Source organism: Cryptomeria japonica, chromosome 5, assembly GCF_030272615.1.
Source record: "Cryptomeria japonica chromosome 5, Sugi_1.0, whole genome shotgun sequence".
In the NCBI taxonomy this organism is placed as follows: Eukaryota; Viridiplantae; Streptophyta; class Pinopsida; order Cupressales; family Cupressaceae; genus Cryptomeria; species Cryptomeria japonica.
The window spans coordinates 831,900,013-831,911,194 of record NC_081409.1 but is presented as its reverse complement, the minus strand read 5'-3'; positions in this window follow the sequence as shown (position 1 = coordinate 831,911,194).

The window sequence follows — 11,182 nt, the reverse complement described above, 5'->3', positions numbered from 1 at the left end:
AATTTTTAATTTTTTTAAACTTTTTCAATAAAGCCCCCTCTGCCATTAATTTTTTTTATTTTTTATTTTTTATTTTTAGCAAGAATTTTAATTTTCAACGGTATTATTAATTTTTTTTAATTTTCTGAGACCAAATTGCAAGCGGTGTTGTATCAACTAAAAAAAATTTCAAACCTGGGCATCCAACATCGAAATAGGGCAAATTATATATCATTTTTCGTCTCTTGGCCAACTTGAATCCATTTATAAGATTCATTTTGTCCCACGAGGCCATTTATGAAATCTCACCCCCAAAACCCTAATTCAAAACATTTTTCAATGATGCCCTAGATTGACCAAAATTCTTCCAACCCCAAATCTGCAAACAACCCATCATAACAACAAACCCAAATAACATAGATCTACAATAACAACCTACAAAACCATACATCTTGCCTTATTTTTTCATTATGTTATACATTCATCGACTCAACCTAGGGTTATAACACCATAAAACCAATAGCTCTTATACCACTTGTAAGGAAACTTGCACCCATCTTTATGACAATTTCCACATAACCCAATTTAGATTTTAACAAAATAAACTCATAGAATCCACATGCAAAGAATAGACAACATGCCCATGAAAATGAGACACGATATATCTTGGAAAAACCCAGCCTCCAAAAGCATCATCCACCATGTATTATCAACAATGCGTTCATTACAATATAACTATGGAAAGTCTTCGAAAAGTCAGTCATAACCAAACACTCCATGTGACCAAGCATGAATCCACACATCCCATGTCATGCTTCCTTCCTTCACAAATGTTAACCTGACTAACTGACCAACCCAAACAACTACCCTTGTGGTTAATTTTATAAACACAAGCTCCCACAAAACCATCAAGTGGTATTACATCAAAACCATGTGCCCAAAACCATATAATATTTTTCCTACCTACCCTTAACCCACATTTAATATTGGGCACTTCGTCGCAATTACATTCTCAAATATTAAATAAATACAATATAATAATACCAATGTGTCAATACAACTCATCAAGTGGCTACAAGAATATTCCAAGAGAATCTCTACATGTTACACGTCCATCTAGGTGCTCCCAGGTGCAACAATACAATATGATATTACAATACAAGTGCATGTCCACCTCACACAATAAAAAAATAATACAATAATGAAACATTATTATGCAAGGTGTACAACACCATTTTCCCAACACGTTCAAAGAAGTCAAACCCTACCAAAGTTGCACATACCTAAACAATCAACTTTACCTTTGGTTGTGTCACAAATTAGTGTGCCTCCTCTTATATCTTTGAATGCATGAATTTTGTCACAAACCAACATGAATGTAGTAACAAGTATGCCCTCTATTGGACATCAACCAAATGCAGTTCAAATGTGCAACCAACTCGATCAACAAATATCTTACAACATGCTAGCATAAACATGCTATCACAAATAAAGCCTCCCAAGTAGCAAAAACACCAATCCAAAATTGTTAATAATTTGTAGGGAAGACTAGGCCATCCACAACCAACAACACAAAATCCACAGACTATTGCTCAGTACCAACCATAACAACAACCCACTGTCCAATGTGTCCAACAATGACAACAAATACTACAACAACAACCAATAGTCCAACATGTCCAACAAACACAACAAATGATGTGACAACCCATTCAACCGACTGCATAATTTCAACATGTTCAAGAACACAAACAACAACCAATGATCCAAGATGTCCAACAACTAAGAGAAACAGTACAACAACAACAAAAACATGTTCTACCAATGACACAATTCCACCAACACATTCAATCAGGTATGCAACAATGCATTAACCAACTGCACAATTCCAACAATATATGCAATCGATGGTGTAGTTTCAACAAGTGCAACCAATTGTGCAATACCAACCATAAGTGAAACCAACTATGTAGTACCAACAACAAATTCAACCCACAATTCAATATCAATAGTCACAAGTAGTAAATCAATACCAAAACATGTCAGCAACACCATTCAGGGATCAATCTTAGAGCAAATTAGCCACAAGTACCTGAGAAGTCAACATTCTGGATATCAAGATCAAAACCCATAACCCATATAGAGGCACAATGTATCGGCAAAGAGAAAATTTGAACATGAATAATGAGCCTATAAGGCCATCACCTTCTGATTTAATGACAATGAATTGAAAAATTAGCACGACAAGTAGAAGCCATGCAAACCAAAGGGACAAAAAAGGTTACACACAGTAGCATTATCCTAATCCATTTGACAAAGTTTATATATGTCTCCCTTTCCTTTGAATTTTGACGTACCAAAATTTGACAAATACAAAGGGAAAGGAAACCTTGTAGATCACATTAGGGAATTCTAATCAACTTGCATAGAGGTTATGTACGACGACACTTATCTTATGTGCCTCCTCCCTTGAAGTCTCTTAGGTCAAACAATGGATTGGTTTGCTCGATTACCCAAAAACATAAAATCATAGAATCAATTAGCAGAAAAATTCCTGGCTCATTTTGTCGTTAACATTGACAATGAGGTCACCATGACAGATCTATGCAACACAAAATAAATGAATAACGAACCTTTCAAAACATTCTTTTGAAGATAGCACAATCTTGTCATTCAATGCCCGTGTGACATTCTTGAAGACCAACAAGTGTACTAGATCATAAGTCCCAACACGATTGAAAAACTCATCAAAAAGGGGACATACATTGAAAAGGTTCTCATTCGAAGAGGAACTTAAGAGGATGAAGAATGTAAAGACTTTTTCTTTTTTCACTTATCAGAAGAACTATTGCATTGTATAGTGCATGCATCCAACTTGTATAGAGTTCCTATCCAAACTCCTCTAGTCATCTTAAATCTTCTACTCGAGAAGACAACTTGCACACCCACATCATTCAATTTACTCACTAAAGGAAGTTTTGTGTCAAACATAGGATATGCAATACACTATCAATTCCCCTCTCTACCATTAGGGAATTTAAATTAAACTCTTCTATGGCCCATTATTTCCAGATGAGAATCATGCACCTTTCCACCATCAAATTCTTCATATTTCAAGAGTCAATCTCTATGTGACATCATGTGAAAAGATGCCCTAGACTCTATCAACCACACATCTTTTGATGCTTGCATTACCAAAGTTGAAACCAATGCTTCATTGAAATAACCATTCTCCGTCTCAATCCTTCCAAATGCTTCATTGAAATAACCATTCCACCATGTGTGGGTTTCCGTTTTGATAGAATTCCCAAGTGTGTCTTGGTGTACATTGGAGGTTAATGATTCCCTTATCATCCTCTTGTATCATGTTGTTAGACAACGCGATCATGGGTTAGTAGCCAAATGTCATTTGGGTGTCTTTTCCCCACTCGTAGGTTCATTGTAATGATTTTATCTTGCAATTATTGTCTTTCATTAATACCATCTTGCTTGTGTGATGCTAAGGTCATTCATGTTCTCACTATCCTTGTGTCAAGTAAAACATGACACATGTTCACATTGTTGTGTTAAGTGCAACGTGTATCTTCATTGTTTTGTTAAGTGTAACATGTTGTCACATCTTCATTCTTTTGTCATTACAAAGAAAAGTTATCAATTTTGTCCCAAGTGTGTTAGCTTAGGGCATTACACACAGCAACCACAACCTATTAATTGCTTGTCCAATTGATCACACAACCAAACAAGTTAAAAGACATAACTACTACTAGATCTACTACATATCCTACCCAATATGAGTCTACATATCCTTAGATATGCACAACTAAACTATGATTTCCCTTTACTGTTGAAGATACTTGTTATTGAAGTCCCCTACTATCAACTAATAAAGCTTGGCATAGTCATTGTGATAAGACAATGGTAACAAAGTTTGTGTTGCTAGAGATGGGGCTAACAAGGGTTCCTAATAGAAATTTATAGTACGTCATAGATATTTAAAATCTTCTTCATTACAATCCAAAAATCGCTACTAGGAATAGTTGTAGAACTTGACTCACACTAGTTGGGTGATATCTGGTCTAGTACAAAACATAGAATACATCTAACTACCAACAACACTTGCATAAATGATGGAAATCACATCCATCATCTAGGCTCTAGATGAATACTATTCAAGTCATAACAGATCATACATTGATCTATTATCTACATGTTAAGCCACTACAACATAGACTCAAATATATTTGTTGTCCCAATCTATGCTTTTTATATGCTCTTACCTCTTTTGATCTTCATTCCTAAGATGAACTTGGCATCTTCTAATCATTTCATATCATGTAGGAACCCTTAATCTCATCATTATTAGCGTTATCAAACATGACATATTATATACATAAAAGTATAATAATTAAAAAATGGTGACCACTTTGTGATACACAAAATGATCTAGTTTGAAATATTATGGTTGTGCCATACAAATTTCTTCCTCCAAGTCACCAGGTGGGAAAGTTATCTTCACATCCATAAGTTGTATCTCAAGATCATATGATGCAACAAATAACAAGAATCTACTACATCTCAAATTAGCAACTAGAGAAAAATCTCGCCAAAGTCTCTTCCCTTGACTCGAGAACATCCTTTCTCAACCAATCTCACCACCTACTTCTCAACAATGTCATATGAACTAAATTTCTTATTAAAGTCCCATTTGCAACCAGTAAACTTCCTTCTAGTAATTGAAATAAATCCCAAGTCGCATTCTATTTTTTTGTAGCCATATCCTCATCTATAGCCAAATTCCAAGACCTATTATCATCCATCTCTATTTCTTGTGTCATGGTTCCAAGCTCTTTATGTTCACAATCACTAAAAAAGTACATACAAGATCAGAAGAGCCATACCTACCTACTTGCCTCTTATGTCCAGTGGACCTCAATAGTTGAGGTACAAGTTCCACTTCTTGCAATCTTTTGAGTTCTTTGAAATTTCCTCATTTGGTCCAATTAGAATTCCTAGTTCAACATTTCGTGTATCCCATGTACAATAGTCGCACACACAAAAACAAGAAGCAAATAAAGCATAGCATCCTAAATAAAACATTTAAAGTATTCACAAGTACATACAAACTTTCCAAGCAACAAAACCACAATGTATGCCATGGCACTCACCACACTGCTCATTCATTCAAGGTTGGTGACAATCTAGTTGCATAAACTAAAAAGAGCTTTATGTGTCCATATTGAAATATTGTGTGCTATGCTCAATACTATTAACATTCTATGCATAACAAGTGATAACCACTACATTCTCAATATACCTAAACAATTGGGTTTGCATCTTGTTTTCGTCTAGAACTCCTTTAGATAGCATCAACAACGCATCGTTCACTATTAGATCCTAAGCATCTATTCACCATAGAATTATATGAATAACCATTATTCACACCATCGCCAAGGCACTAATCACATGTTAAGAGCAGCGAGGGCAAAGCAACATCTAGACAACGAAATCTTATATTATCCAACAACTCCACATTCAATTTTTTCAACTCGTCGAAATTGACTACACCATGGGATTTAGCTATATTGTAACACCTTGTAATTATATTGTTACAAATCGTCATTTGACTCTTCGCATTATGAATCGAATTACAAAATTGTTTAAAAAAACCGATTAGATGTGTTATTCCTTTCTAGTCATAAGTATTCTCCTTATCGGTGTGAAAGAGATATAATTCCTAACCAGTTTACCTCCTAAATCCTATCCACTAGTTAAGTTTACTAAGGACGTTCTTAGGCATTATGACATAATGTAGAAGTTACGAAAAATATATATAAAAATATGATTTACTTGGTAAAAAAAATATATTTAATTTTCTTGTTATATTAGATGATTATGGCAAGAGGTCGAAACAGAACTTTACAAACAGTTTCAAAAAATAGTATTCAATTTGGCAATTGAAACTACCCTACATGGATGTATACAAAAGAGTTAATCTTGGGATTCGTACAAAAGATGCAGAAGTTCAAAATGGACACACTTAAACTAGCAGTTTAATGCTATCCAATTTGTAATAGAAACTATTTCACATGAATGCATACAAATGATTTAAATCTTGAAAATCGGTGTGTAATAATTTAGATAGGGATATGTGGAACTTGATTTTCATAAAGCTGCAGGTCAGTGCAAAATTCTTCTTACAGTAGATTGATAATATCATTCCACATTTAACCTAACAAATCACAGCTCGGTATCCACATTCTTTTAACCTTTATAAAAATCTCTGGGGACATTCCATCTATAAAATGAAAAGTGAAATTGAAATATCTGGTTTGCAGTGCCACAAAACAATGCTGACAATTATAAGATTCGATCTCTCTAAAATTCCATTTATTCTGTTCTGAGTGAACATATTTTCATATACAGACTTTGTTTAGATATTTAAGGATGAAAGCGTTCTCTAGATACTTGAGAGGTGAAAGTGATCTGTACCGTAATCGTTTAACCCAAAAAAAGCCAACAGTCAAATAGCTTGATTAGCCATTCAAAAAAATACTTCGGAAAGGAAGAATTTAATTTTAGGCAAAAGCCTTTGTTTCCTAAAAGAACGAGCATATTGCTCTAAAAGTGTAATCTTCACCTAAAAGGCATGGGCAGAAGGCACGCAAAGGCATCCATAGAGTGGCACACAGAAGCAAGCAGGGACACACAAAGAGCGAGGGCACGCAGAGGTAAAAGCAGAGAACGACTGAGGATCCCACTGGCCCACAACACAGGGAACGACGCAGAGAACACACTTAACGCCGCATAAGGTCCCACTGGCCCACAAAACAGGTTTTCCTGTTGCCTTTTCCCTGTTCCTCTTCTGATTTTTTTTTAAATAAGAAAAGTTTATTTTATTTTTTGTCTGCAATAAAAAGCAGAACTGGCAAACCACCAAAAATTGTAAAACCCACTTCATAAAACAAAGCATACCTTTTCATGTAAGGTAACCAAGAGTGTGGGGAGGAAAATACACATCTGGCATGTCATTCTACCGCAGGAGGGTTACAAATTTCAAACACAAGCAGATTGGAAGGAATGGAATGTATAATGGACAAGAACAAAGGGACAAAGGAAGCTCTGATGCAACTGCAAGAGTTGTTTAATTTTCTAGGTCAAGAAGGATTAAAATATGCATGGAATCACTCCCTGAAATGGCCAAATGGGGGGGTTACTTCTTACCCTACTGTCACAGGGGGAAGTTTAACAGGAAGTTGGGATTCTTTGGTAACAGGATCCCCTCAGGCTCATCTAATGAGATCAGTAAACATGGGAGAAAAGCCAATATACGTAAATGCTAAACAGTATAAAGGGATCCTCAAACACAGACAGATCCGGAAACTAAGACAGACAAAAGAAGAAATTTACTATGATTCTACCAAAGATGATTAACAGTAATACAAACATATGTAATAAGATATCTCAAAATGAAAAACAAATTGTCCAAACCGAGGATAAAGAAAAAGGAAAAATAATAGGAGACTTTGAGAACATCGAATCAAATATGTGCATGATAGAAGGAATCATGGGAAAAATAGAAGAGCTCATTGCTAACAAAAAGGTCACTGAAAAGGTGCCCCACAAACTCTATAGTCCCACATCCACACCGCTGACATGGTCATCAGAGTTATATGTGGAGGAGCTCATGAGAAAGAAAAAGAGACTCGAAGTCCTAGAAACAAAGGGGATGTATGAAGACAGCAAGGTTAAAGCAGTTATAGAGGTCAATTGCAAGCTGGAGAAGGAAAATAAAACGCTACAGGAACAAATCTTAAATCTGCAGAATAACATAGAGAGGGGACAACAAGATTTGGTCACTTTAAAACATGAAATGGACCAACTAAAATTAGTCAGAAACAAGAAGACAGAAATGGAGGGAGGAGAAGACTTAATGCAAATAAAGATGATCCAAACAGCATTAGCTGACATAGAAATAAAAGAAAATCAGCTAAGAGACAAGATAGAAGAGGCCAAATCATGGACACAAGTGGTAACTGGATCATCAAATGAGCAAAAAGTAATCATTGAAAAACAAATCAAAAGACAAATAAGGGAAGAAAAAGATAAACAAAGCAAGGCTGCAAATCTTATAATTAAAGGTTGGAGGGATTTTGGGGAGAAAGAGAGAACCGGCATTCTTACAAAAAACTTTCTTAATGACAAGATGAAGTGGACAGGACATATCCAACAAGCAAACAGGATTGGAAAGAGGATAGATGGAGGAAGAGATAGACATGCTAGAGTCACCTTGAAAAACTTAGAAGCTAAGAATATGATTCTAAAAACCAGAGGGCTACTTAGAGGTACACACATTTATTTAGATGAAGATCTGACCTTTGACCAACAGGAAGAACAAAGTAAAGAATGGGAGAAAATGAATGTTGCAAGAAATGAAAGAAAGTGGGCATGGCTGAAAAATGGGAAAGCCCAAATCAGCAATCGTTTTTCAAACAAGAAATAGGGATTAGGGGCCCCACATGCATACTTACATATTGTAAGTTGGAATTGCAGAGGATATCCATGGAGAGGACCTGGATTGGGGCCCATAGCAAAAGGAAAAGACATTATCATTCTTACAGAAACGCATGAACATGATGGCTGCAAAGTTCCAGATTTCGAAGAATATAAAAAAGTATCAGTATGGAACAAACGAAGCGATACAGGCAAAGGTCAAGGGGGGGTTATGGTTCTAATAGATGAGGAGTAGCATGGAATAGTAAGAGTTGAAAAAGAAGATGCATATAAACAATACATATGGCTGCAAATCACAGAAAATGGGGTAACTTTTAGATTCGCTGCTTGCTACTTTGCTCCAAAAAATTCAAAATTTAATAGGAAAAGGAATTTACACAACAAAGATCCATATGCTTCATTAAAAAAAGATATCTCTATTTTTAGTACACTTGGAGACATTGTGCTAATAGGTGACTTCAATGCAAGAACAGCTAATAATCAGTCCCTCCAGTTGAACAATGAAGAAAGAGGGGAAAACAACACTCTGTGGTTGGAGGAAGGTGGTGGTCAATATTGGGAAAGAACTTCACAAGATGGTATTGGCAATGTAAATCAGTTTGGGGGAGAATTATTGGGGCTTTGTAGTTTGTTTGACATGGTTATATGCAATGGCATGAGAGTTTGGTCAAGGTCAAGGGGTATCACATGCAAAACTCATAATGGTCAAACTGTGGTAGACTATATGATTTGCTCCCAAAGTTTTATATCTAGAGTGCTGGAATTTGATATTGGGGACAGCCCTATTGAGATGAAATCTGATCATTTACCTCTTCGTGTTAAACTAAGCATTTCTCCAAGCAGCCAACACAATAAAGGAACCCAAAACATGCAAAAGAAGACCCTTCCCAAGGGTAAAGTCATCATAAAGCAGGAGAATAGAGAAATCTTTAGCGCAGCCCTTAAGCAACATTTCAATGATCTAGCTAATAACATAGAGGATAAAGCAATCGATGGGATGAGTGTCCACATTCACAGTAGTTTGCTAATCCCGATAATTCATAGGACTCTAAGTGCATGCAAAAGGTCTCACCCCAAGTAGGGAGTTGCAAACACTTTTCCAGCAAATCCGTGGTATGATGAAGAATGTAAAGCGGCCAAAAGATCGCTAAAAGACAATGGAAGGTACAAGGAACACAAGAAAAAATATGAAAAATTGGTGCAGTCTAAAAAAGCAGAATTTGTAAATGAAAGAAGGAATGAACTAATCTCTCTTGGGAAACATAATCAAAAAGGTTTTTGAAGGGAATTGCAACAAAAGAGAGAAAAAATTGAAAACAATATCTCAGATGCTCCTTTATGAACAGATTCACGAGAAGAACCTCCTACCTGTGGTTAACACATCCATGGAGCTTTTCACGGTAGATGATATTAAGCAAGGAATAAAAAATTTAGCGAGTGGTAAAGCACAAGAATTTTTAAAATGGGGGAGCGAAACTCTTGCCCCCCACATAAAAAGAATTTTCAATGATGTCAATCAAGTTGGTTTTCCAAAGGAGCGGACAACCAATGTGGTTATCCCACTCTTCAAAAGTGGGGATATTAATGATCCATCTAACTACCGCACAATTATGTTTAATCCCCTCTTTGGCAAGCTCGTTGGGAGCATGATAGAACAAAGGATCAGCAGTTGGGCAGAAAATGAAGGAAAAAGGGCAAAAGGACAAGCTGGCTTTAGGTCTCGACATTCTACTATTGACCACTGCATCACCCTTAGACACTTGATAGAAAAAATTTGGGATACTCAAGGTGAAGAAGCTTATTGCTGTTTTGTAGACTTTAAGAAAGTTTTTTACACGGTACCTAGAGACAAACTATGGCATAGAATGGAAGAATTAGGTGTCCCAGATGAATATAGAGTGGCTGTTCATAGACTATATGAGAAGGTTAGTGCGAAAATCAAAACAAGTGAAGGTATGTCAGAATGCTTCGGTAGTGACATTGAAGTTAAGCAAGGTTGCCCTCTATCTCCTACACTCTTTGGTCTATACATTGATAAGTTGGAAGCGTGGTTAAACAAAACAAATGGAGATGGTATTCATTTCGCAAGGTATGTGGTGAAACTACTCCTATATGCATATGATCTTATCCTAATCTCAAAATCAGCTCATGGGTTGAGAGAACATCTAAAGGCCTTAGAACACTTTTGTCAAGAGGTTGGGATGCAAGTGAACATCTCCAAGACCAAATTCATGATTTTCTCACTATGTAGAAAAGATAAGCAAATTACCTTTATCTTTGAAGACAACCCACTAGAAATTGTAAAAGAATACAAGTATCTTGGGATTGATTTCCACTATAAGCTCAATTGGGAGACTTGTAGAACGAAAAGGATACAAGGAGGTTGAAAAGCCTCATACTTACTCCAAAATAGGTGCAGAAAAGCTGAGCTTTGAGATTGGAAAACCAAGAAAATTCCTTTTGGTTTGCTAGTTACATCGGTTGTCCTTTATGGTTGTGAAGTGTGGGGAAGCAGCATGCAAAACTGCAGTTGGAGACAACTAGAAAGAATCCAAAAGCATCTAATAACCAGCAATCTCAAAGTTAAACCCACGGTCCCATATGAAATCATTTTTGGCTGAAGCAGGAACTTTCCCATTGGAGGCATCGGCAATAATTCGACTAATAAGCTATTTAAAGAAGGTTGAAAACA